The following is a 13,390-nucleotide window of genomic DNA, read 5'->3' on the forward strand; positions in this document are numbered from 1 at the left end:
CTTATGTTGTTAGTAATGCCCAGAGTGCCGAAGCAGGAGGCTGTTGGAATTTCAAATGGTTCAGATGTTTAAAAAATGCCTCAATGCCACATATCCATTGCATTCGCAGATCACCACAAGGTCTAGTAACCCAAGGAGGAAGAACTACTCTTCATAAATGAAATACCTCAGATCAAACACCTCTACTGAAAACCACCAAGAGCCAATTAGCTTTCTCTCTGATCCAGGGAGGCCTCACACTTATTCATGTGGATCTGAAAGTTTGGATAAAAGAAAATAGCACAATTTGCTGTTATCGAGATCAGTAAAACATGCATTTTTGATGTTAGACAAGACCAACATCAAATATATTATATAAACACCTGCTGGCATTAAAAAGAATAAAAGCTCGACAAAAGTAAATAAACTAAAAACTGCCCAATTCTCAGATTTTCCATTTTAATCACAGTATAGGCAAAATGATCCAAGAGTTAAAAGGAGAGTCTTTTATCTAGTTCACTGCTCGGAACATGAACAAGAGAATCGGAGAATAAAAAACAGGTAATAAGAATGGCAGGTAGCAAAGGATAAATAAATGCATACACAGAATACAAATAGTGTTTGATTCTAGTTGAGAAAATTCATTCAAGCTACAACTTGTGTTTCCACAATCAAGTACCAAGGATCCTATATTAAAATGCCACAACTTATAAGGCTCTTCAGAGTGAGTCAGTGTGCCTTTGCTGAGAGTGATACATAAAATAAAGTATGTTGTCACTTCCACTCAGGGTCAGGCTTAGGCATGTTTGCTGCCACAGAAAAGATACAACTTAATGGGTAAAAATGGGTGAGCCTCCCGGTGAGTGAGCGTGAGCCCAGGTGAACTGCTGTTGATCTGAATATCTACTTAAGAGTTTTAGATTTGAACATCCATATAGCTGTTTTTTTTCCTTTGGCATTTTTGTGCTACTTTGTCATAAACCATCCAACTAAAAACAAAGAAAAGAAGAATGAAAACCCCAAAAAAGTGCTTTGCCTATGATTTTTTGATCTATCTAGCTATCATTTCGAAAATGTTACTGTTACAATCTGATTCTAAATTGTTGGACTGAAGCATCTTGAGCAATCCGAACAACATTTGGCTGATGATACATGTCTGAAAAAATACAGCCAGTCCTTTTTTTTTTGGATGAGATGGTAAAGATGCACTGAAGAGCAGAACAGAGAGCGTGTCTGACAATTTGCTTCAAATTCAACTGCAGTGTCCTGTGGCACAAAGATTGAGAGACTCAGCATATTTTAGACAGTTATGTTTGTCCATTTGGGTTTGTGGCCCAGAGGCCAACACGAGTGGCAGAGAATATTAGGGTCAGACAGAAGCGTGATATAAGGCGACTATGGCTGAAGCTTTGACCGATAAAGCCCCGCTGCCCTACTGATCCCTTGCTCTCCCCCTCGCTGAGTCCCTTTTAAAACAGCTGATTTCAGCCTTTCTGGCACACTTGGCCATTTAAAACCTTCACTGCTTTAATTTTGTAAGTACTGCCTGTGGACGACTGCCTTAAAAAATAATAAAAATAAAAGCACTAAATGTTGCAAATGATTCTAGATAACACAGGATTTCTTTAAAAAAAACCCATTCAGAATACATTTTTTTTCTGGATACAAGGTAACGCCTGCTGTGACATCATGTTTTCATGTTTTCTCATTTTGTACAGTGCAGTGATGTGACTGTGTAGCCTCCGCTACCCTCTGAACTTCGCATTAGTGCCCTCTGGATCACAACATGTGTTTGAGGAGCCACTACAGCAAACTGCCCTTAGACAACGCCCTCATCTGCAGAGTTTGGTTTGTTTGTGAGTGTTTGCCTGTGAGCCACCTCAGAACCTCAACTTTCGCAGTCTCTTAGTGCGACACTAATTACGCCTTGGCTGCGGATGATTTATTCAGTGAATTAAACAGCTTTTAGGGGAGAGTTTAAAGATCTGAACGCCGTTTTGCTATGAATATTCAGTGGTGTGACTAATTGGGATAAGAAGTGAAGTGTTACCTGGCTGAGTTGTGCTACGCTTTAAAAAGATTACGGATTTGGTTTGCCAGTTTCACTACACCTGCTGATAAAGTTCAAAGTAATACTTGGAGGCTGTCGCCTATTTTGTGTGGAGTGAATAAAGCTGCATAATGGGGATACTGCCAGTAAGCTCATCACCATAGTTATCTGTGTGAGTGGTTAACCTGCAGGTTATTAAAACATGTTTTTGTGGGTCAAGGGTAGGTCATGTTTTGGTGGATCCATTTATTAAGAACCAGGTTAGAAATGTTTGCAGCAGACTTCAGGGACTAGATAGCCACCTCCAGGCCTGCTATCACTAACACGAGAAGTGATATGTTATATTAGCCTAAAAACAACTGCATATGAGGCCACTATGGTAAAACAGCTAAAGAAAAACAAGCTTAATTCAACGGTCCCCTTAAACGTTTAGGCTCAGAGGTTTTTGAGCAGCTAAATTATTTTCTTTACTCATACTATATTTTGGAAAACTTCCAATCAGGCCTTTGGGCCCATCAGAGCACAGAAATGGCTTTAGTAGGGATAGAGATTGTAAATGGTGTTGGTATCGACTTGAATAGACCAATAAATAAATAAATAAATAAAAATCCCTGTCCTTGTTCTACCTGACCCCAGTGCAGGTCACAGTTGACTGTATTGTCATAGACGGCCCACAGACAACAGGTCCTAATTCACAGCTAGATAGCATTTTCATTGTGCCCCAAAAATACATATGCCTCAAAAAAATAAACCCATCAACTGACATATAGAAGATTGTTCCACCACTGTTGTTTTTTCTTTCGTTTTTTTGTCTGTCAGAGTTCTACAAAAGTAAGTCTACATTTCGAGACACTTTTTTGATATACCATACCATACCACCTTTATTTAGATGACTTAGCCTGCAATTTCTTTCTTTTTTTCAGTGTTCGAAACAAACTTCCATAGTGACACGAGGCTCGATCCTGGGACATTTTATTTTCACTGTTTTTCATGCTTGTTTTCTGGTGTTGTCATCAAAAGACATGCCAATAGTTTTAGATTTATGACGATGATTCCCAACTCTACATTGCTGTTTCTCATGACACTATACGGATTCCATTCAGATGGGTTTTTTTTTTCAGCAATAATCAGAGCTTACTTCAGCTCAATGAGGATAATACAGCAAGATACAGTGGGGCAAAAAAGTATTTAGTCAGCCACCGATTGTGCAAGTTCCCCCACTTAAAATGATGACAGAGGTCAGTAATTTGCACCAGAGGTACACTTCAACTGTGAGAGACAGAATGTGAAAAAAAAATCCATGAATCCACATGGTAGGATTTGTAAAGAATTTATTCGTAAATCAGGGTGGAAAATAAGTATTTGGTCACCTCAAACAAGGAAAATCTCTGGCTCTCACAGACCTGTAACGTCTTCTGTAAGAAGCTTTTCTGTCCCCCACTCGTTACCTGTATGAATGGCACCTGTTTGAACTCATCATCTGTATAAAAGACACCTGTCCACAGCCTCAAACAGTCAGACTCCAAACTCCGCCATGGCCAAGACCAAAGAGCTTTCGAAGGACACCAGGAAAAGTATTGTAGACCTGCACCAGACTGGGAAGAGTGAATCTACAATAGGCAAGCAGCTTGGTGTGAAAAAATCAACTGTGGGAGCAATCATCAGAAAATGGAAGACATACAAGACCACTGATAATCTCCCTCGATCTGGGGCTCCACGCAAGATCTCATCCCGTGGGGTCAAAATGATCATGAGAACGGTGAGCAAAGATCCCAGAACCACACGGGGGGACCTGGTGAATGACCTGCAGAGAGCTGGGACCAAAGTAACAAAGGTCACCATCAGTAACACACTACAACGGCAGGGAATCAAATCCCGCAGTGCCAGACGTGTCCCGCTGCTGAAGCCAGTGCATGTCCAGGCCCGTCTGAAGTTTGCCAGAGAGCACATGGATGATACAGCAGAGGATTGGGAGAATGTCATGTGGTCAGATGAAACCAAAGTAGAACTTTTTGGTATAAACTCAACTCGTCGTGTTTGGAGGAAGAAGAATACTGAGTTGCATCCCAAGAACACCATACCTACTGTGACGCATGGGGGTGGAAACATCATGCTATGGGGCTGTTTTTCTGCCAAGGGGACAGGACGACTGATCCGTGTTAAGGACAGAATGAATGGGGCCATGTATCGTGAGATTTTGAGCCAAAACCTCCTTCCATCAGTGAGAACTTTGAAGATGAAACGAGGCTGGGTCTTCCAACATGACAATGATCCAAAACACACCGCCCGGGCAACAAAGGAGGGGCTCCGTAAGAAGCATTTGAAAGTCCTGGAGTGGCCTAGCCAGTCTCCAGACCTCAACCCCATAGAAAATCTGTGGTGGGAGTTGAAAGTCCGTGTTGCTCGGCGACAGCCCCAAAACATCACTGCTCTCGAGAAGATCTGCATGGAGGAATGGGCCAAAATACCAGCTACTGTGTGTGCAAACCTGGTAAAGACCTATAGTAAACGTTTGACCTCTGTTATTGCCAACAAAGGTTATGTTACAAAGTATTGAGTTGTATTTTTGTTATTGACCAAATACTTATTTTCCACCCTGATTTACGAATAAATTCTTTACAAATCCTACCATGTGGATTCATGGATTTTTTTTCTGTCTCTCACAGTTGAAGTGTACCTCTGGTGCAAATTACTGACCTCTGTCATCATTTTAGGTGGGGGAACTTGCACAATCGGTGGCTGACTAAATACTTTTTTGCCCCACTGTATTTATCACTGGAGCACTTTCAGAAACAACTGAAGTCCCAGGCAATAATTCACAGGCACAAGGTTCTGTCATAGGATAAGAAGTGTGACTAAATACCAAAAAACAAAAACAAAAAAACAGCAGGAGAAAAGCACGCATCACACCTTATTGAAAATTCTTACACTGAACACTTGTCTGTAGACTCATTATGTCTAAATATCTCTTATTTGCAGTATCACTTAGTAGTTCATAGGGTCCGGATACCAATGACAAGGCTGCTTTCAGCCACTATGGCTCTAATATCATCATTTTTACTTTTACTAGAATAATGTGAACGTGTCTGGAATTCATGACACTGAACTTACAGAACATCCTCACCTAAACCTTCTGCAACTTCATGGAGCTTTGCAGTAAGTTTAAGCTCATTATTTGGACTTTTAGGCTTCAAATTTATCTTTAAAAAATGGTAATGTTGCTCTGTAAGTGCTGGATGATGTTAGTTATTAATTGCTATTTTAGCCAAAGTCACGATATTCCGATACTGCGTTCATGGCTTGCTTTCAATGACTACCCTCAAGTAACCAAAAAATGTCTAATTGCAGGTTTAAATTTTTCAGTAAACAAAGCCAGTGAGTAAGCTTCCATAATAACATGACCTCTCAGCTGTGTGGACTGAATTCATCAAACATACTAAAGTTTGGCTGTAAAGAAGCCCTATTAAGGCAGCGGGTCCAGATGGCATCAGCTCGAGGGTCGTCAGGTCCTGCGCGGACCAACTGTGTGGGGTGATGGAGCACCTCTTCAACCTGAGCCTGAGGTTGGGAAGAGTCCCACAGCTCTGGAAAACCTCCTGTGTTGTACCAGTGCCAAAGACTTCATGCCCCAAGGACCTCAACAGCTACAGGCCGGTGGCTCTGACATCCCACCTGATGAAGACCCTGGAGCGGTTGGTCCTGGCTCAGCTTCGGCGCCTAATAAGCTCATCACTGGACCCACTTCAGTTTGCCTACCAGCCTGGCATTGGAGCGGATGATGCCGTCATTCACCTCCTACATCGTTCCCTCGCTCACCTGGAGACCGCTGGAAGCACTGTGAGAATTATGTTCTTTGATTTCTCCAGTGCCTTCAACACCATTCTTCCCTCGGTTCTAAAGGACAAGCTGGTGAACTCTGGAGTGGACCATCACCTCACTACCTGGATCCTGGACTACCTCACCGACCGACCACAGTATGTGAGGACTCAGGGCTGTGTGTCGGACAGGGTCGTCTGCAGTACGGGGGCCCCACAGGGAACGGTTCTGGCTCCGTTCCTCTTCACCATCTACACTGCAGACTTCTCCCACAATTCCACCCAGTGCTTCCTGCAGAAGTTCTCTGATGACTCTGCAATAGTCGGCCTCATCACTGATGGGGACGACAAGGAGTACAGAGGTCTGACCCAAGACTTTGTGGACTGGTGCCAGCTGAACTACCTCCAGATCAACGCCAGTAAAACCAAGGAACTGGTGGTAGACTTCCGCAGGCACAAGCATTCTCCACTGCAACCACTGAACATCCAAGGTATGGACATTGAGGCTGTGGACAGCTACAGGTACCTTGGTGTTCATCTGAACAATAGACTGGACTGGACTCATAACTCAGACGCCCTCTACAGGAAAGGGCAGAGCAGGCTGTACCTGCTGCGGAGACTCAGGTCGTTTGGAGTGGAGGGCCCACTCCTGAAGACCTTCTATGACTCTGTTGTGGCTTCTGCTATCTTTTATGGCGTGGTCTGCTGGGGCGGCAGCATCTCTGCTGGGGACAGGAAGAGACTGAACAGGGTGATCCGAAGGGCCAGCTCTGTTCTAGGATGCCCTCTGGACCCAGTGGAGGTGGTGAGTGACAGGAGAACGGCGGCTAAGCTGTCATCCCTGTTGGACAACATCTCCCACCCCATGCAGCAGACTGTGACAGCACTGAGCAGCTCCTTCAGTGGGAGACTGCGGCACCCACGGTGTGGGACGGAGAGATTTCGCAGGTCTTTCCTCCCCACTGCTGTCAGACTCCATAATAAAGACTTTAACTGATCAAGCACACACATCCATACATATGCAATAATACTAAGTGCAATAATCCTTTCTGTCATCGTTGTATTTTTACTCAGTTGTATATAGTATTTGTATTTGTATTCTATTTTTATCTTATTGTATATTTATTTTATTTTATTCTACTGTATATAGTATTTTATTCTATTCTGTACAGTTGTGTACTGTATTTATTCTTATTGTATTCTAATTTTTGCCTCATAACTTTTGCACTGTCCACTTCCTGCTGTGACAAAACAAATTTCCCACGTGTGGGACTAATAAAGGTTATCTTATCTTATCTTATCTTAATCTATGAGGAAACTGCAGTTACATAACTTTGTGTAGCACCTGTTATACACTGGCATTTGAGTGGATAACCTCAACCACCTACTGTCACCATTCTACTACAAAATGCAAAGATGTAAAATAAAACGTTTTTATATAAGTTGTAAACACTATTTGTCTTTCACACCCACAGAAATATGATTGCAATGTATTGGTAAAAAGTAAGTTGGCCAACCCATGACCTTAAATCAATACACAGCAACAACCACAATCAATTCTTAAGTCAAGGAAAAAGCTAAAAGGTAATGAAATGCCCTCTAGAACATACAAATATGTTTATCTTTATGATTACACCAACTAGTTCTCACTGACATATGAAATACTAAAAAAAACACACCAATCCACAGCACTGTACTCACTGAATAACAGTGAAGATGCCGAGTTCATTGTCATCTGGGTCCATTGCTGGTGACAAGTCTAATCAAATTTAAAGCAGTGCTTGTTTCTGTTTTTCCTGTCCAGGCCTTTTAAGCCTTCTTCACTGATGCGTGCTCCCGTCCTTCCTCCTGACTCCAGAGTTTCTCGCTGCTTGATTTGGATTTTTAATAGTCAACTGCACTCCGCCTGACTAAGCCATTCAGTTATTATTACATACAGTGCCCCTGTCCAAGTGAGTGGCCAGTGCCCTGGAGGCGGAGACCGAGCTTGTCGCTTCTGCCTCAGTAATGAAATAACATCACATTCCGGTCCGGTGCACCAGAAAACACAGAGAGATCAATGCTGAACAGCTGGGCTCCAATGGGGTGCTGTGCTGGTTAAAGCTGCCTCGATGAGCAAGGCTCTCATGAAAAACATATTTCGTTTGGGTGATCACACCTGTGGTGTTTTCATATTTCATCCTTACTTGACTCGTCATGCCAAGTTAAGATTTTCCAGTTTTTCCCGTTCAGACTGCTATAAACATCACTGCTTGCACTATAGTCTCAGCTTACTACGAAATTACATTATCTGAAATATTTATCTTATCCCTGTTTGAGGCATTTGGAAATGGCATGTGTTTTATCATCCATGAGAGCTTAAAAATTAAGCTTCAAGCATAATCCAAACTCTATCACTAGCTGCCTGCCAACTGTCACCCCTAACAGAGCCTAACCTAAATCCTATATAAACCAATGAATTAGATCTTAACCTCAATATTATACAGTAGCACAATACAGTATTATTTTTATCTAATATATCCATTATTTCATTATTCATACTAGTCTTTCCTTAAAAAAGTACAATAATGTAGCCTGTTAAACTGTGTATGCGTGGTGTTTTTGTTAACATTTTAGGCTTTTATGGCATTTTCTCACAAAACCGCTGCATTGTGCTGTCATGATAGTTCACGCGGGATTATACCATGTTGATTCTCTCATGCATGAATGGCATACACAGTCTTCCATTAGTTATGAACCGAGGCACGTGTCTTTGCCTCTGCAAGCAAATGGAGCTGCTTGCATAACACATCCCATGGCAAGTACACACAGTGGTCTACTACAAGTGAAAGTTCAGCTTCCTAAATAACAACAAGAAAGTGCAACAGAAAGTCTGGGCCTGTTTTTCATAAAAAATATTTCTTTATATACACATATATATATATATATGTATGTATATATATATGTGTATATATATATATATATATATATATATATATATATGAACAGGCACATGGGTCAATACATGAGCGGGACACAGAAAGGAATTGGCAAGAATACCAGAGGCGCAAAACACCAGCTACTGGTAGACAGAACAATCAGCCGAGACTGCAAGACCAGACTGACCAACCTGTGCACTGCCTGGATTGATTACAAGAAGGCCTATGACTCAATGCCCCACAGCTGGATACTGGAATGCCTAGAATTGTACAAGATCAATGGGACCCTAAGAGCCTTCATCAGGAACTCAATGGGGATGTGGCGTACAACACTAGAGGCCAACTCCAAGCCCATAGCACAAGTCACCATCAAGTGCGGGATCTACCAAGGAGATGCTCTGTCCCCACTGCTGTTCTGCATAGGCCTGAACCCCCTCAGTGAGATCATTAACAAGACTGGCTACGGATACCGACTACGGAACAGAGCAGCTGTCAGCCACCTCCTGTACATGGATGACATCAAGCTGTATGCCAAGAGTGAACGAGACATCGATTCACTGATCCACACTACCAGGCTATACAGCAATGACATTGGAATGTCGTTCGGACTGGAGAAGTGTAGTCGGATGGTAACAAAGAGAGGGAAGGTAGTCAGAACTGAGGGGATTGAACTACCAGAAGGCAACATTGCAGACATAGAGGACAGTTACAAGTACTTGGGGATCCCACAGGCGAATGGGAACCATGAAGAGGCCGCTAGAAAAGCTGCAACCACCAAGTACCTGCAGAGGGTCAGGCAAGTCCTGAGGAGTCAGCTGAATGGTAAGAACAAGATCCGGGCCATCAACACGTATGCCCTGCCCGTGATCAGGTACCCTGCTGGGGTAATAGGCTGGCCAAAGGAGGAGATAGAAGCCACTGACATAAAGACAAGAAAGCTCCTTACCATGCATGGAGGGTTTCACCCCAAATCCAGCACCCTGAGGCTGTACGCTAAGCGGAAGGAAGGGGGCCGGGGACTGGTGAGTGTCAGCACCACAGTCCAGGATGAGACAACGAACATCCAAGAATACATTGGGAAGATGGCCTCAACTGACCGAGTGCTCAGTGAATACCTCAGGCAGCAGAAACCCAAGAAAGAGGAGGGAGACGAGGAACCATCATGGAAGGACAGGCCCCTGCACGGTATGTACCACCGGCAGATAGAGGAGGTGGCTGATATCCAGAAATCCTACCAGTGGCTGGACAAAGCTGGACTGAAAGACAGCACAGAGGCACTAATCATGGCAGCACAAGAACAAGCTCTGAGCACAAGATCCATAGAGGCTGGGGTCTATCACACCAGGCAAGACCCCAGGTGCAGGCTGTGTAAAGATGCCCCAGAGACAATCCAGCACATAACAGCAGGGTGCAAGATGCTAGCAGGCAAGGCATACATGGAACGCCATAACCAAGTGGCCGGCATAGTGTACAGGAACATCTGTGCCGAGTATAACCTGGAAGTCCCGAGGTCAAAATGGGAGATGCCCTCAAGGGTGGTGGAGAATGACCGAGCTAAGATCCTGTGGGACTTCCAGATACAGACGGACAAAATGGTGGTGGCTAACCAACCGGACATAGTGGTGGTAGACAAACAGAAGAAGACGGCCGTAGTGATCGATGTAGCGGTTCCGAATGACAGCAATATCAGGAAGAAGGAACACGAGAAGCTGGAGAAATACCAAGGGCTCAGAGAAGAGCTCGAGAGGATGTGGAGGGTGAAGGTAACGGTGGTCCCCGTGGTAATCGGAGCCCTAGGTGCGGTGACTCCCAAGCTAGGCGAGTGGCTCCAGCAGATCCCGGGAACAACATCGGAGATCTCTGTCCAGAAGAGCGCAGTCCTGGGAACAGCTAAGATACTGCGCAGGACCCTCAAGCTCCCAGGCCTCTGGTAGAGGACCCGAGCTTGAAGGATAAAACCGCCCGCAGGGGCGTGCTGGGTGTAGTATATATATATATATATATATATTGCACCAGATTATTGCTGTAGTTATGTGTGCACATTGCCAACTGAGGACAGTTTTTGTTTATGTATATCAAGGATCTAGGCACGGCCATATGGCCAGGAAGGAGTGCTGTGTCTAGTTAAAGCAGACAAAAGCAGACCTTTCTGTGAGATAAATACCACACATGAATCCATCCAATCATGTGGCCGACTGCTCGCCCTTGGGCCACAGCGCCATGCATCAGTGGCCTGTTTTTCCATGACAAACAGGCCGCAGCACTTAGAGTGGGGACAGGGGATGTGCAAAGTGCAATGACCCTGCACAGTGTACATGACTAAGAATCACATTTAGCATGTTGTCTTGGGGTTATAACAGGGATGATTTAAGATGTTGATGATAGGCAGTGTGCTTTCTGTACTCATTTGATTTATTGTGCTGTTCACTGAGTGTGGGTGGCTAGCCAATCTGATTTCTTAGAACAATGTAAAATGCCATGCTCCTTTGCAAATTGCACTGGCATCTTATATGACTGCAACATTTAGTTTTTAACGGGCAAAAAAAAAGCCTAATGCATCTTTGCATTGACATTGGCCTTGGCAGGAGATTTGCTCTGCTAGTGTCCTTCTAGTTATTTAGTCCAACAGACTTAAGTGCAATGCTCTAAAATAGGTAAGAAACAAAAAGTCAAATAATAAAATTCAAACTAAGCAAAAGGTGCCGTTACATCTACAAGCAAAAGACCCGAAAGTGGCACAAGTTGGTTTCCAGTCCATCAAAGCAGATTTTGCCTCACATAATAACAATAAAAGTGACTTTTTCATTACTTTGTGGAGCAGAACAAACAGTAGATGCATTCATTTGCATAAAATGATGAGAGTGGTTCCATGCAGAACAAAAATCATATTGATATAATAAAAGCAACTGCTTGGCTCAACCTTTATGTTGCAAATCTATTTGAAAAAGCTGTCAAGCTCATTTTTTCGCGATAATGTGATTTACACTATTTGCCTGCAAATCTTATTCGTTATAATTATCTACATTGCCATATTGCCTTGCCACAGGTAATTCATCATAATTAATTAAACAAATTGAAATGGTATTAAAGGCAGTTGGACAGAGCCCTTGTTCTCATTAAGTCTAAAAGACAGTCTTGTATTTATTTATTTATTTTAATTACACAATTTAACCAATGTGCCTTGTCAGTAATACAGAGCATTTACAACACCAGCAGCTAAAAACAAGTTGTTAAATATACTCATGCCATAGACAGGAAGTACACAGAAGTCAATCGCACTCAATAAGATCCCAGGATATCACGTTCCTCAAATCAGATAGCCACTCTTGTGTCAACACACTACAGAAGCTCCTCCCTGCTGCCCGGGGAGGATAGGATTCACAGCATCCAGCAATTATCTGTAATGTGGGAGAAAAATCAATGTGCCCATGGAAAGCTGCTAAGGTCACCAAGCCGACGCTGTCACTTGAATCAGGAGCTCAGTGTTGCTGCAGGCTGGGCTCCAAGCCTCTTGGCCAGAATTTGTGAGCGCACGCATCATTTCTAATGCCATGGATTAGGGTATTATTAGCCCGACAATATGCAGCATAATTGGTTTTTGCATGTGATCATGGCTGAATAGAAATTTATCAAAAAAAATAAAAAGAAATTCAGCCATTAGTTACTAGTTTGAAATATAACTCCCTACGCAACTTTTTCAATTTTGTCACCACTGTTCCAAATAAACAATATGCATAGTACTTTGAATGCTATGCATATTAGAGAATTATTAGTTTAGTTTTCATGCCTCAGTCCAAAAGAAGTTACACATTACTGCAGGCAAAGTTACACCTGACAAGATTTACTGTCTATAGCAGAGTGGTTTGATTTGATTTGACACACAATTTTCTGTAAGAAACGTATACCACAGTCAAGTAGGTGACATATTTCAACCCCAAATAATTTGCACATAAACTCATGTATCTTTTGTTAATCACAAAAAAAGTGCAACAGCTTTTGACTCACCTCTTCTGCTGCCGGTATCTATCCAAACTGCCACCAAAACAAATTTCATGTCTGCCTGTTTTGCCAATTTCCATGTTTTCTCTCTCAGGTATGAACTCCCAACTGGAACAGTGTGAGTGTGCCCTGTCTGTGGGTGACAAGATCCTGACAGTACGCTAAGAGGAGGGAGGGGCAGGCCTCCTTGAAACATTGATAGTCTGGTGTAAATTCTATTAACAGCAACACGATATTGAGAAGAATGGAAAATCAATACCTTGTGGCCAGTAATGTTTGAAGGATCAGGCCGAGTGGAAAAGTGAGATGGCATGGTGTAGCTGTAATGCAGAGACTGCTTCTGTAAGTGGTTAATCGGGTGCTTGTCTGACATCTCGATTGCATTTTCCTCTCACCATTACGCCCATTTTCTCCCTTCGCTGTAGAGAAGATGCGCTATTAAATGTAAGAGATGGTAATCTGAGAAATAATAAAAGCCTCCAATCTGATATAGATGCACTATTCTAAAGAGATTAAAAACAGGGTTTTGTCTTCCCTTCTCGCGTTTCAGAAGACAAACGAATTTTGCTTCACTTCTGTGCCAAAGGCGTCAACACTGGGGCTGCCTACCCATGTGCCATGTACACGTT

This window comes from Copadichromis virginalis, linkage group LG16, assembly GCF_057382275.1.
Source record: "Copadichromis virginalis isolate Kocher_CV1m ecotype Utaka linkage group LG16, C_Virginalis_male_GT1.1, whole genome shotgun sequence".
NCBI classification, from domain to species: domain Eukaryota; kingdom Metazoa; phylum Chordata; class Actinopteri; order Cichliformes; family Cichlidae; genus Copadichromis; species Copadichromis virginalis.